The 16,048-nt window shown below is 37.8% G+C and overlaps 1 protein-coding gene across 5 annotated transcripts in view; it reads left to right on the top strand.

Moving 5' to 3' along the window:
* Positions 1-16,048, top strand: part of Lsamp (limbic system associated membrane protein) — a 2,112,174-nt gene that overhangs the window by 1,367,191 nt on the left and 728,935 nt on the right. The window lies entirely within an intron of this gene.

Consider the following 16,048-nt stretch of genomic DNA (forward strand, 5'->3'; position numbering starts at 1 on the left):
GAATCAGAATTAGGAACTGAAGTCCCTTTTATCTACCTCTTTGTCCTCTTGTCAGGGTGTATATCCGTCTTCATGGGGAGGCCTATGCTTTATGCCCACTTGCTGTCTTTATTGGCAAATGCATATATTCCAAATTGATGTTTCCTTAGATTTCAAATGAATCAAGAAATTGAGGAAATGAGAATCTAAATAGAAAGCGACTTTTAATTTGAGCTTTTTTTGTGCTATGAAGGGCTTTTAAATGACCACATTTTAATTATTTCTATGCACTGAAAAGATGCAAATTTTACAACCGAAGAGACAGGCTATATACTGCTTGTCAGAAGACAAGCTATGAATCCATGGTTGTTCAGTGTCACCCTCCCTTCAGTTTGGGGATTACCATGAGTGACTATAAGTTTGACAGCTTAAGAGAGTAATTCACAAAATGAGGAAATGCTATTTTGATTACTCTGTTGTTAGAGAAAAAAGTTATATAACTTAGAAACCAAGACAGGAAGGGAGGGGATGCATAGATTCATAGAGCAGGCCATAAAGGGCTCAAAATTCAAAGTTTATGCTGCCTTTGGAGACATCCTCCCTTCTCGTCATTGATGTGGTAATATACATGGACTATTGCTTACCATGGAAGTTAGCCTGAGTTTTAGAACCCAAAATAGTTTTATTGGGGGTTAATTACTTCATTAATTCAGTTATTGACTATGTGATTTAACTTTATTTCCAGTCTTCTACCCACCCTCCCCATCCTACCCTTATCCTTGAGGTTTCAATGTTCATGTCTCTCTAGTATAGCCAGACACTATTTTGAGAAGACAGGATAATGGCTACATGTCTGCTGAGGTGAGGCCTTGTTCCTTGTTACATGAACAAAATGCAGCTCAGAACACCAGTTTGGTTTAAAAAGTTTAAGTCAAGTAAAGGGAAGAAGCACATTCCAGATATTGTCTTGCATAATGGAGACTCATTCCTTACTTCCTCAAATAACTGATGGACTCTCAAGCCTCTAGATGTGTAGCAACTCTTCCAGAAAAGCACACTGCACTATGTGATAGTCACAAATCAATGTCATGGGTATTGTTAATTTTAGAACTTGCTACTTGGTTTGTATACTATGACCCATTCTCCTAGTAAGAGTAGAATCTTTAAAATGAGGACAGATATGTTAATAAGAAGCAAGGGGTAAGGAATAGAGAGTTTTTATACATGCTAATGTACACTCTTCTTGGGCTATTAAGAGGAGTAATCTAGGATTGCACCATTAGGCAGGTTAGCAGAAAAGAGAAGAGAAACAAAGAACACAACATGAACATGTTAAGACAATGTAAACCATTATTTTGTGAACTAATTAAAAATATAAAGAATAAAAAGAGGTGTTGTTGATATCATTATGACTTTAATAAAAATAAGATGAGGTGAGCAGGAAATCTCACAGCTAAAGAGTAGTTCAATGAGCAGTTTCTCATCTTGTATGTCTTTATTCATAAAGTGAAGGCAATGGACAAAATGAAAACTCCTTGCGCAGGTCTGGGGAAAGGGCTCAGTCAGGAAAGTGCTTGCTACTCAAGCACGATGACTTAAATTTAATTCTCAGAACCCAAGTTTTTAAAAAGTGGCACATGTGATTGAATGTGTGTGTAGTTCTGGCACTAAGGAGGATAGGAGAGTCGATCCCGGGGTAATCATCAGGTTTCAGGGAGTCACTTTACCTAAAACTGAAGTCAATTGCTCTTGAAAAGTGAAAGTAGAGATTTATAGCACAAGCACACCCCTACACATGAACACACACATGTGTTTAAGAAAATTCCTTGCCTATTATTAAAACATTCATTTTCTTATTCACAAGTATTTACAGTAACAACATATATATTCCATAATAAATAAGGACTATATTGGCAGAGGCTGCTTATTCGTTCCCAGCTGCCTAGACCACAAAATAATCACACAGAAACTGCATTATTTAAATCACTGCTTGGCCAATCATTTAAGCATATTGCTAGCTACCTCTTGTATCTTTGGTTAACCTATTTCTATTAATCTTTGTATCGCCAATGGTTGTGGCTTACTGGCAAGGTTCCAGCAAGTCTGTATCTGGCAGAAGCTATATGGCTTCTTGTGACTCTGCCTTCTTTCTCCCAACATCCAGTTTAGTTTCCCTGCCTATCTCTATTCTGTCCTATCTCAGGCCAAGGTAGCTTCTTTATTTATTAACCAATAAAAGAAGCACATATGCAGAAGGACATTTTATACCCTTGGGATATGTCTGGTTCTTATTGCAAATCATATACATTAAATATAATCTAAATAACCAAGAGAATGTTTTATATCTGAAGATAATGGGCAGTGGAAACTTACGTTTTATATATTAAAAATTGAAAATTAATCAGTTAGAATCAGAAAAAGAAAGCCGATTGGCTATAAATATAGAGTCCAAACTGTTTTTTCCATTTTTCTATTGAATTTGTGTGTACCACACTTATAAAGCTACCTGGCACTGGAGGTATAGGCAGTTGTAAAACATCGTATATAACAACTAAAACCAAACCCAGGTCTTCTGCAAGAACTAAATACTCTTTAAACTACTGATTCATCTTTCCAACTCCATTTTTTGTCTTTGTTTGTTTTGTTTTTCAAGACAGGGTTTTTCTGTTGGAACTTGTCCTGGAAATTGCTCTGTAGACCAGACTGGCTTTGAACTCACAGAGATCCACCTGCATGTGGCATGTGCCACCACCACTCTGCTCACCTGTCTTTTTAATGAATAACTCTTTATGGGAAAAAGTACTAATATAAAAGCTTCAATAACATGTAATTGACAAAAATAACATATTTTAAAAATTCACTAGATTGTTCTTTCTCCATTGATTTTTTACTTATTTTTAATATGTCAACACTTGCATAAAGGATGAAAGAAAGACAAAAAAGGGGCAAAAGAAGTAATTTATGAAGACATAGCAAAAAGATCACTTTAAACTTTCCGTGACACGAATAAAAAAATAATGTTTCTGTTTGTCTTGATTTTATAGGATAGTTGCTTTTAAATATCTCACATTGTAAGCTTCTTTTTTTAATGCCTGGGTTTATACAATATAGTCAACAAAAGTTTCCTTTAAAATCCAACAACGAAATTAGATGTCTCAATAGCCATTGTAAGTATTGTAGTCATCTTAGGCTGCTGTAACAATCACTATTGACCTGGGAAGTTGAACAATAGAGACTGCCCATAATTCTAGAAACTCAGAATGTAAGATTGTAATGGTTAGCAGCTTGGTCCTTTGGTGGTTGCCTTTCTTCTGTCCACCCAGTTATGGCTCTGCTTTGTCTTCACATCTAGTTTTAGAAATACAAAGAATATAGAGGTGAGGAGAGAAGGAAAAAGTAGAGAATAGAAGATAAAATGGAAAAGAAAGACAACATTAAAGAATAAAAAGAATGAAGATGTACTACAATCAAGTCATAGAGTCCAATTTAAAACAACCCCTTTAGCCGGGGGGTGGTGGCACACGCCTTTAATCCCAGCACTCGGGAGGCAGAGGCAGGCGGATCTCTGTGAGTTCGAGGCCAGCCTGGTCTACAAGAGCTAGTTCCAGGACAGGCTCCAAAGCTACAGAGAAACCCTGTCTCGAAAAACTAAAATAAATAAATAAATAAATAAAAACCCTTTGTGGTCTTGTGAATTGAACTAATGTCAGGATTATTCAGGTTAAAACACAGTAAACAAAGTAGATGCTTATGTCACCATACTGATAAACAATAAGTAAACAAATAGGAAAGAAACTATGCTGTCTAATAAATAAGGTGAAAATAGAAAATCAGATAAAGCATCACTTACAACCATCTTATTTATGCAGAGCAATTATCAAAGGACAGTCATTTTAAAAGTTAGGTGAGAAACAGAATATTTACACAATCCCAAACTATTTACCATGAGTTATTTATTAATTGCAAGGCAGGGAATAGTTCTTCATAGGAGAGAACTTGGTAAACTCTTATTTTCTAAATAGCATCTCCCAGGAGTGGCAGATAGGAGAAGCATCCATAGATAGCACACCATACGAAGGGCACATCACTCATGGCACAGTTCAACTAGGGATGTATTACCTGAATAGAATTGTGAGCAATCAACAGATATGAAACGTCAATGCAGTAAGTAGACAAGAGCTACTGGAACTTGTTCAAAAGGAAAAACTTGTAAAATGTGTAATATGAACCTTGACAACATTGCAATAGAAACAGTAGATTAGACAAGCAGGGTGCCAATGTTAAATTTCATAACGGAGAAATTTGTATATGTATATTCATAAGAATATATTTTTAACTTCCATAAAAATGTTTAGCAACATTAAATTACAAAATTTAATGAGAAAAAGAAGAAAGTGGTAGAGCATGACATCAATAGAACCAGCAAAGATCATAATTATTTTGTATGTTTGAAATTGTTTCCAAACTAGATTTTTAAAGAATTCGGTGTTTTTGAATTGTTAAAATGCCAAGGAAAGAAATCAAGCACTAATTTTCCAAGGAATTTAATCCTATTTTTTTAAATTAAAATATTTTTATTTATTACTTTTTAAATTTAATTTTACATTCCAACCACAGTTCTCCCTCCTCTCCTCCCCTCCATCTCTTCCCCCCAATCTACCTCAAATCCTCTCCTCCCAGTGGGTAAGGGCTCCCATGGGGAGTCAACAAAGTCTGGCACATTAAGTTGGAGCAAGAGCAAGACCCTCCCCACTGCATTAAGGCTGAGCATGGCATCCCACCATGGGGAATGGGCTTCAAAAAGGCATCTCACACAAAAGGGATAGATCTTGGTCCTGCTGCCAGTTTACCCAAAAGATCTCATCTAATTCTCCTTCCCAGGGTGATCCATGTGTCCCTCTTAGGGTCCTCCTTGTTACCTACCTTCTTTGGAGCTGTTTATTATAGTCTGGTTATCTTTTGTTTTACATCACATGAATGAGTTCATACTGTGTTTGCCTTTCTGAGTCTGGGTTACCTCATTCAAGATTTTTGTGTTGTTTTGTTTTTCTAGTTCTATCCATTGGCCTTCAAAATTCATGATGTCATTATACTCCATCATGTAAATGTACCAGTTTTTAAATTATTTTTTATTTTATTTTGTTTTTAGCCATTCTTCAGTTGAGGGACATCTAGATTGTTTCCACATTCTGGCTATTGCAGATAATGCTGTTGTGAACATTGTTGAGCAAGTGTCCTTGTGGTATGATTGAGTATCCTTTGGGTATATACCCAAGAATAGAATCTCTGGGTCTTGAGGTAGATTGCTTTCCAATTTGCTAAGGAATCATCATACTGATTTCCAAAGTGGCTGTACAAGTTTTCACTCCTACCTCTATTCAGATTTGTACCCCATTTTTGAATTGGATTATTTGCCATTTGGATGTCTAGTTTCTTAAGTTCTTTATATATTTTTGGAAATCAGTCCTCTGTCTGATGTGGGGTTGGTTAAGATCTTTTCCCATTCTATAGACTCTTATTTTGTCTTTTTTATCATGTTCTTTGCCTTACAGAAGTTTTTAGTTTCAGGAAACCCCATTTATTATTATTGCTCTCAATGTCTGTGCTGCTGGTGTTATGTTTAGAAAGTGGTCTTCTGTGCCAATGAGTTCAAGGCTACTTTCCACTTTCTCTTATATAAGGTTCAATGTAACTGAATTTATGTTGAGGTTCTTGATATACTTGACCTTGAGTTTTATGCATAGAGAGAGATGTGGATCTATTTGCAATATTCTACATGTTGCCATCCTGTTATTCCAGCCCCATTTATTAACTATGCTTTTCTTTTTCCATTGTACCATTTTGGTTTTTTTGTCAAAAATCAGGTGTTCATAGGTGTATGGATTAATGTCAGGGTCCTTGACTCAATTCCAGTAGTCCATGAGTCTGTTTTTATGTCAATATCAAGCTGTTTTTATTACCATAGCTCTATAGTAGAGTTTGAAGTCAGGGGTGGTGATACCTCTGGAAGTTCCTTTATTGTTCAGGATTATTTTAGCTATACTGCTTTTTGTTTGTTTGATTTTCCATATGAAGTTGAGTGTTGTTCTTTCAATGTCTGAAGAATTTTGTTGGGAATTACCTTAAATCTGTAGATTACATTTGGACTGCCATTTTATTATGTTGACCCTACCTATCTTAGAGCTGGAAAGATCTATCCATTATCTGGTAATTTCTTAATCTTTTTCTTTGGTGACTTGAAGTTCTTGCCATATAGGTCTTTTACTTGTTTGGTTAGAGTTACTCCAAGATATTTTATACTTGTGGTTATTGTGAAGGGTCATATTTCTCTGATTTCTTATTCAACCCTTTTATCATTTGTATATAGGAGGGCTATTAAATTAATTTTGATCTATCCTGCAACATCATTGAAGGTGTTTATCAGCTATAGGAGTTCCCAGATAGAGTTTTAGGGGTCACTTATATAAACTGTCATATCATCTACAAATTGGTGTGGGAGGTCCTTCTGTCTATGTGTTGCTTTTATTGGTTAGTGAATAAAGAAACTGGTTTGGCCTGATAGGATGGAACAGAGCTAGGTCGGGAAGACTAAAATGAACGCAGGGAAAAGGAGGTAGAGTGAGAGAGAAGCCATTTAGTCTGCCAGAGCCAGATGGAACTTTAGCCTGCAAGCCACAGCCATGTGGTAGTACACAGATTAATAGATATGGGTTAAATTAATATGTAAGAGTTAGTCAATAAGAAGCTAGAGCTAATGGGCCAAGCAGTGATTTAATTAATACAGTTTCTGTGTGATTATTTTGGGAACAAACAAGCAACCTCCTTGCTATAACAAATAGTGAGAGTTTGGCTTCTTCCTTTCCAATTTGTATCCCCTTGATCTCCTTTTGTTGTCTTATTGCTCTAGCTAGTACTTTAAGTATTATACTGAATAGATATGGATGGAGTGAACAACCTTGTTTTGTTCCTGATTTTAGTGGAATCGCTTTTAATTTCTCTCCATTTAATTTGACTTTGGCTGTCAGCCTGCTGTAAAATGCTTTTTAATTGTTTTTAGATATGTTTCTTGTATCCCTGATTTCTCCAAGATCGTTATTGTGAAGGGGTGTTGTATTTTGTTGAAGGCTTTTTCAGCATCTAATGAAATGTACACGTGGTTTTCTTTTAAAATATTATTAATTTGTTTTACTTCTATGTATGAGTATTTTTCCTTCAAGTATGTATGTGTACCACCTGCATGCCTGGAGCTCACAGTAGTCAGAAGACGCTGTCAAATTTCCTAGAAATGTTTGTGAGCCACCACGTGAGTGCTGAGAACCAAATCTGCATCCTTTGCAAAAGCAGCAACTGCTCTTAAACATTGAGCCATCTTGCCAGGCAAGAAACTCCAGATTCCTTTAGTTAGGTGGATTATCTCTTCTTCTTTCCTTCCCTTTCTTCCTTCCTTTCTTTTTTTCCCATTGCTTTAAAGATACCCATTTAAAAACAACACTTTAAAACCATCTCTGTTCACATCCCATCAGCCGGGTTCTGTGGCCCCCTCACTCCACATATGCTGGTTCCTTGCTCTGTCAGCACTTCCCTTTGTTCCCTTGCATTGCCATAGCCCAGGGAAGTTCATGGAACAGCACAGGAGCAAAGTTATGTCACCAATGTGGACAAACTCCCTAGCCATTTCTTCCTCTAGAGGCTCTTTTCTCTTTCAGCTCCAAATCCAGCTTTTCTCTCAAGCCGCCAAATGGCTCTCTGGGCCTCCAAGGGCCTGCAGTGTAATGGGAACACACTTGACTTCCTGTACTGCTGAGGCGGATGAACATTCCTAACCAGCCAAATTACAAGTTTCCTCAAAACTGTGAGGCTGCCAGTAGCTAAGGACTTTAGTGACTATGCTCCATTTACTGTCCTACGGTCTTTAAGCGGTACATAAGTGACATGTGCCATATAACCAGTGCTTCAAAAGAAGCAATTGATGTGCAGGTTTATTATGTATACTATTTACAGTCCTAGGCATAACTTTTTTTCTCAGAAAAGAAATGTTTTGCTGTATTTAATAGCAATGTTTTATTTGAAAAAATAACGTTTCCTTTTTTTATATCATGAGACAAACTGATATAAAAAGGAAGTGTTAGGAAACATTATCACAGATATAACTTAGGTTCCATCCACAACGTCCTCTGGATTTATTACTGAGGGGTTTGATGTGTGTGAAGACACAATTCACACTCCAATTCCCCATAGGTGCTGTCAGTGTGAATACTTTGAGAAAGATGATGTGATTAGGAAATTTATGCTGTGTCTGTCACTAGAGCATTGTGGACTTTGAGACCCTGCTTAATCAGATAGATTCCATTCTAGCGGCAATTCATGATGGGCCCATTTTCCAGAGACTGTTGAGACAGTGAGAGAGAACACAAAGGGGGATAGGAATATATCACAAACAACAATTAGCATGTTTAACATTGCAAGTTTCATTTTTCCTGTGTATCTCAATTATCATTAATATTATTATCACTTGCAATCTATATTACTTATCATTACTATCACAATTATGACATCAGATTATTTATTCTTCATTTTGGTCATAACTTAGAGCTGGTTTTTCTCCCTGCCCTCTTTGGCTTTGTATCCTTTCTCTTGTTTTTTCTTCAGCGTGGCTCCCTTGCCACATCTTGTTAATTCTCTGAATCTTTGAAAGCTGTCAGATGCTCTCTCATCATGACCACTGCTCTCCCCCTTCAGATTAAAGACTGACTCTTGACTTTGACCCTAAGGTCTAGTCTTCCTTCTTTACCTAATGTGACAGACAAGAGTTCTGTGATCTTGGAGTAACTTCAAAGCTTTCTGCCCAGTGTTATTCAGCATAGTTATTTTAACGGGGCTTTTATACTCTAGTCTTTCTTTTCTCCTTCTTCATCTTTTTTTAAATTTACCTGTAGGTCCCAACGTGAATTTTTATTTCTCATTATTTCATGGAGATTTTGCATTCAAATTTGTCAAAGGACTGACTTTGGGAATGTCTGCTGATGCTGTTCAAAAGCTAATCTCCCCTTAATGTACCATATGTTACCTGTGAACACTGACACCTGGACTCTGGGCTGTTCTAGACAAATGTAAGTGAGAGATAGAATTTAGTACAATCTTCCACTTGGTTGTCCCTATACAATGTAATATGGCATATGAATAGTCTCCTACTGTAGTAATTCAGAGAAATTACAGCTCTTTTAGAGCCGAACTTGAACTAGTTTGTTATTTCATTTTATAAATATTTATGGAGCAGTAAAATGATGAAAGATTGTACTAGGTGAAAGTGGCTGTAGAGGATATAGTGGTCAGTGCAACGATATTCTGCAAAAGCATATGCTCCATACAAAGAGATAAATGCTACACTGGTGAACAGACAATGAATGGGGAGTTCTGGATAGCAAGAAGTGCTACGGAGAATTGGAAAACAATCAACATGGTGATGTGTAAAACGGAGCTCTATGTAAGGAGGAATTGGTTGGTAGTTTGTAGGCAGAGGTTGTTTGTTCATCTCTCTGCCACCCAAACTCCTGAAATAATCACACAGAAATCTGTATTAATTGCAATAGTTTGGTCAATAGCTTAAGTGTATTTCTAGCTATGTCTTAAATTAACCCATTTCTATTGATCTGTGTATTGCCACGTAACTGTGGTTTACTGGAACAAGCATCTGGCATCTGTCTCTGGCGGGGCTCGATGACTTCTCATTGACTCCCCCTACTCTCTCCTTCTCTATCTGCTTGGAACTCCTGCCTTGCCATGTTCTGCAAAACCACCGGCAAAAACAGCTTTATTCATTAGCCAATAAAAGCAAAACATAGACAGAAGGACTTCCCATACCAGTAGTTGACTTGGGTATCCAGGGGTGAACTCTAGAGCAAGACTCTTAGTTGAGACCTGGATGCTAAAGGGCCTGACTTCAAGGGAGTGAGAATAAATGTTGGAAGATCATGAAGCCAGGAAGAGGTTGGATCTTTTGAAGACAGGAAGAAGACTAGCTACTAAGGACAAGCAGCAATGGGAGACCATAGTAGCAGATGAAGTTAAAAAGGTACACCGGGCTACAGATGTGGGACAAGGCAGTTCAAGACATTGCCTCCAACAGCTGGGATTACAAGTTTATTTTGCATTTACCACAAGCAACTACTTCACAATAGGGGATGTGGTCCTATAAAACTATTTGCTATTTTCAGGCCAAGGGAAAGAACCAGAGTTTGACAAGTGATAGGCCAGTATTCTGCCTCTGAGGTACATAGCCAGAGCCCAGCATTTATTTGGCCAAAACAAAAAATTGAGTTTCTGCAGAGAGTGATTGAACTGATAAAGCTTATAGAAATCTGAACTTTTGTATGACCTTTTGGCTGAATCTTCAAGAGCTAGGGAAGCTGGAATTGTGGGATGCTGCAAGGGTGCAAGTGTTCTGTAGTTAGAGAGCTACTGCTACCATTTGCAGTTCCAGATTGTTCTTCTAAAGGCTGGTATCCAACAGCACACACAATTTTTACACCCAGGTATGTAAGTTGCTTAGCCTCTAGCCTCTACAAATACAGAGAGACCAGAAAACAGATCTGCTCTCAACAATTAAATCAGCACAGAATTCCTTGGAAGTTTCCGACAGTAAATACTTTATCTCAATACAATTTCATTCATCATGCTTTTGCGAAGAAAACGTGACACTGGTAGTCCTAAATCACAACCAATGAAAAATGTCATCTGTATTTTGTTGCTGATCCTATGATATTGGTAGAGCATTGGGTTTTGCTGCTTTCTTATTATATAACTGCATAGTGGCAACATAGGCACTGAGCCTCCCTAGGTCTCACTTTTCTCTCCTGGAGAACTGGGATTATAATACTACTCCCCTGAGAGCCTTGTTGTTCAAGTCATAGTAAACTAGATAATATATGAAAACCATTTAGCACATTTCCTGTTGCCTAATGGCCACTCCACACAGTTATGCAAGTTAGCAGCAATAACTGCCACTCACATTTACATAATGCATCTGCTTCATGAAGCATCTCACATACATGATGCCATTTGATGCTTACTGTCATTACACGAGGCTGTATTACATACCCAACTTCAAGCAGCTGCAAGTAGTCAAAATTGATCTTCAAATGATCCTGTGCCTAAAGAGTATGATTTATCAGAAGGATGGAGACAAGGGACATAGAAATGATAGCTTATTGGATACTCAGTGGTATAAGAGCACGTGGGTCACAAAAATACTTCAGAGGCATCATTTATGAAACAGTGCTTATATTCGGTGTATTGAAATGGTCAATGCATTTTGAATATTATTTAAGTTAAACACGTTATCTGATATATTCCAGTTTGGAATTTTTCCTTGGGGTATGGACACTTCCAGAAAGCAGTGTGATCTCTCTTCAGCAGGTATATGGCCTGATATATGCATTACTCAGAAATGAAACTACTTCAATGTCAGGACATGTTGTATGATATCAGCAGCAGAAATGCATGGCCAATCCTTCTTTGTAGTATATGTACTCTCTATAAATCCTATAAGCACTTAAGTATCAAACTAGGCTCTGGACAATTCACTGAAATATCCTTTCTTCTCATATGAGCGCTTTGTCTCCTAGAGCAGGAATAAGGCCAAGTGAGCTAAGAGTGGCATAAAGTGGATTGAGAGGGTAATGTCTGCCATTGTAGGCTTTTACTGTGTGTTAAAGGTGCAATGTCTTCTTTCTCATCCCTATACCTGCAGGCAGTCTCCATTTTTAATTCAAGGCATATGACTCTACAAGAGAAGTTCTATCCTTGACAGCCTCATTCTGCCTTCAGGATGGTGCCAAACACACAGAGGTCATGGACTTACAAAGAGAAGAACTGTAGCTTGTTTTGCCTCAGGCAACACAGAGAGCTGGATGGCTCAGTGAACTGCCTCTGTGTGTTTCCCTAGCTCACATTAACCTTAGGCAAAATGTGAAACAGTCAAAGTGTGCAGTGGAGCTTTGGTTTCTACCTTTCTGTATTCTGTTTTCTTCTTTGGATTTTCTGCTATTTTGTATGACCTACATTATATAGGACACAGTGGAAAAGTTATTACCAAGGCATGAAAGGTGATAAGATAATGCAGTCTTTCCACAGAGGAAGAAGGTGACATACAATGACCCGAATGGTTAATGGTGACATTCCTAGTTTGATAACATCAAAGGACAGCTAGTTTGTGATGTGAAAGATTTTTTTTTCAATTATATACATCCGAAGACCATTCAGCCTGCCTCCAAGTGAGATGAGTGTACAAAATATTCAATCACTATAATTGATGTCGTTTCTAATGATTTGTTTTGGAGGAGCCATTACATTGACATATTACCCTGAAACTTAGACCAATCCTTGCCTCTGGGGTAAAGCATGAGAGTTTTGAATCAGAACTCCTGCTTTAAAGCCATGCTGGGGAGAACAGAACTATGTGCTTTATAACACCTGGCTTTTATTGCCAATAAATAATTTCTAACATTTGCTGATGATTTTGGACACAAATGCTAGAAAATTCTAATGTGCTTCTCCACTAAATTTGTTTATTCTCTTGTCATTGCAAACTGTTTTCCAAAATTCGGTAATGTAGTTAGCTTCTCCAATAACAAATAATAACTAAAAAAGAAAATAATGTGAGATATGACAATAGTATGAAAATATAGAGCACGTTTTTAGTTTAAGTTTTGAATGAGATTGAGAGGTATTGTGTTTTCAGTAGTGCTCCAATGAACAGAAAGTTCATAGATAGAGAAGGTCACATCATTGAAAATTAAAACATAAAACAACCAAGACTCATAGTGACAACTTTAACCTCAAATTCAGGAAACATGCCTGTCATTTAAACACACACACACACACACACACACACACACACACACCACAGACACACATACACACCATTACCTATAGTCAAGGCCCTTTTTTCAGTCTTTTACATAATGGAGTAGGCAAATTTTTTTACCTCTAGGATTGAATTTTGTACTCTATTTACTTTGTCATTCTTAGAAGGCCTCAGGTACAACATATTACAGAGAAAAATTAGCCGGAATCAGAAATTTTGAGCTTGAGTCTGGAATTAGGCATCTTTAGAACTCTCCTTTGCAAACATGCCTTGTCATTCTCTGATCTGTAGATTGCTCACTTGGAAAGTGGGGTTAATTATAGCTTGTAAGTATTAAATAAACAATCCTCAATATGCAATGTGTGTAATAAACCCCAATTGAAAATGCGACTTGGATGTTTATGTAATTATAGTGGGTCTGAGTGGAGTGGAATTCAGAGGCTATCTTGAGGCTCCCCTATGGTGTTGCTTCCTTTCCCCTGGTGATTAGAGACTTGAAGAGTGTTTTTGAATGGTAAGGGAGAGGATCTCATCCATGTTTCAGTTCAAAGTCTTTAGGTTTCAGTCACAGAATACCCGTTTTGTAGTGATCTATAAAGTAAGGGTTTATTTTTCTCATAAGTCTGGAAGGCTAGATGTGGGAGGCTCCAACTTCCATTCAATAACCTTGCTACAGATCCAATATATTTGCAGTCTTTGGGGCTTTCCTATGTGATTGAAGCTGGTAGCCTCAACTCTCAAAACTGGGTTCTGTTCAAGAAGGAAAGGAGAGCAGTGGAATGATGGCCACCCGTGTCCTCATTAGTCAGCAAATCAAAAGCATGCTTGAAACACTTCAGCAGATTTCACACAGTGGATAGGAAGGACGGTGGCCATCATTATGTACAAAGAGAAGGCAAGAGACACAAATGTCCACTGAAGCACAGTACTGCTTGATGTATAGCTTTTGGACAAGAAAGGAAGTAAAAGCCAACTCTAAATTTAACTCAATTTCTGGCTAAATGCAAAGCTCAAAGCACCAATATTTTATTAGCGTGAGATGCCAGTCACTAACATCTGAGGGGCATAAATCTGATGTATAGGGCATTTCTGTTTCTCCAGCTAGGCCAGTTCTTTAACAGGATGGCTGCACTTGTTATTAAGCTGACTTTTCTTATTTACTTTGAAGAACATTTAGTTTTTGTATGAGAAACCATCTAAACCATGTTTTCTTTTTTCCTGACATGTCTGTTACTCTAGAAATTAGACACTCAAAGAAACCATATCATTAAGGCATAATGCTCTGTATATAGCCAAGTTTACCAACAGTAACTAATTGGTCATTATATCTGGATGAATCATAAATGTGGAAACACAACAAATGAGCAGCTATGATGCTCATAGAGGCATCTAAACCTCATTCCGTAAATGTTACAAGAATCAGTATGTATTTCTTATAAGTTTAGAGAGAGACATAGATGCTAGCTGGTGTTCAAAAACACTTCTTCATCATTTGATGATGACAATAGAGTCATGGTTTTCATTCCTCACTGAACTTCCACGTGATTTGGATAATTTATGCCTGCATCTATTGAAGTATGCAATAGCCTCTATAAGGTCAATACGCAGTGCAGGCAGAATAAGAATTATGTCCTAGCGATATGATACAGAGCATGATTTTGGGGAAGAGCTGTTATACAGAGGATAGGGCATTGTGGGTTAAAATAGAGTATTGAAAGTCCTTTGAAACAGGAAAAACTGTGTTATCCAGGGGTTAGCATATATTTCTATAGCTCTCTTCCTCATAAGTCTTGTTGGACAGAGGGGCAAATGTTAAAAATTGCACAAACACAAATTGAGCTTAAGGAGAGCAAAGAACTGAGACAATGACGCCAGCACTTTGGAGTTCTTGATATGGACCATAAATGTGCATCATTTATGCACATATTCTCCGTCTTGAAATGTTTCGATGTCTATCTCTATGGAGATTGAACTATCTCCTAATAACTTGACTCAGATATAAGAAAAAATTGCCAGATGCTAAAGATGTTTAATATTAAAAACAAACTATATATTTTCATTTTAATCAGCCATGCCAAAGCAATGTCAGATTGTCTGGGTGTAGTGCATTGATGTGATTGGAATCATGCCTGGTACTGAATATTGAGGAAATTTTGGTTAATATCCTTATAGACATCTTCTTGATGCTATCAAATATAGAATTTCATAGGCAATAGGGCTTAGGAATGGGTGAGCGAATAAGAGTGCTTGCTGTATATTCATGAGGGCCTGCATCCAAACATCAGAACACAAGTGAAAAGGCACTGGTACACATGCGCCTGTAACTCTGGGTTGATCTGGAGTGCGGATGCAGGAGGGCCAGCAGAACTTCCTATAAGCTAGACTACCTCCAGGTTCAAAGAGAAAAATGCTTTTCAAGGGAACGAGGTGGAGATTAGAGGACAAAGGCATGGGACTCCCAATGTTCTCGGCCAGCTTCTACATGCTCAGAGCTAGACACAACTCTACACATGTCTCTGCACCCCCCTCCACACATCCACAACCATTTTTTTAAATTAAAATACATATAGAAAAGAGAATAAAGAAAGAAGCTCATGCAAACGCAAGAACGATTTGCTTTACTATGCATGCTTTACTATGCGATTGTTCAGAAATTTCAATGGCAGGGGAAAAAAACTGGAAAACTGATCCATTTTGCTAATTTTCACTTCATTGATCAGGAAAACCGCAGCTCTCCTATCAGCCAGGCTAACAACAGAACCTTGCCAAAGATACATGATGGCTTTCTCTTCAGTGCTATTAATACAGAGCCCATCCTTGTTCTCACAATTAGTAGAGCATAGGGCTGGCTCTACAGCAGGGTGAGTGTGCCATACTCATCCCGTGCTGCAGGCTGTAGATGCTCAGAGGACTGCAGAATGCACTCCCTAGGGGGACAAAGGCATGCAGAGCTCGACAAATACAGACATAACTTTCTAAACTCTTCAGGCATCTCACCGGGAGTATCTTTTGCTCAAAGACCTCCTTCTGAGTATCCGTGATCCAGCATATGAAAAAGTCACATGGCTTCAGTGTGCAAAAAAATAGCAGGAAACTGCACATTAATCCACCCAAGAAAAGAACCTACACAGAACAGGTTTTTCATTCAAGATGCTCAACCAGTCTGCGCCTGGGACAGCCCACAGTAGTAAGATGATGGATTAT

This window comes from Microtus pennsylvanicus, chromosome 1 (assembly GCF_037038515.1).
Source record: "Microtus pennsylvanicus isolate mMicPen1 chromosome 1, mMicPen1.hap1, whole genome shotgun sequence".
NCBI classification, from domain to species: Eukaryota; Metazoa; Chordata; class Mammalia; order Rodentia; family Cricetidae; genus Microtus; species Microtus pennsylvanicus.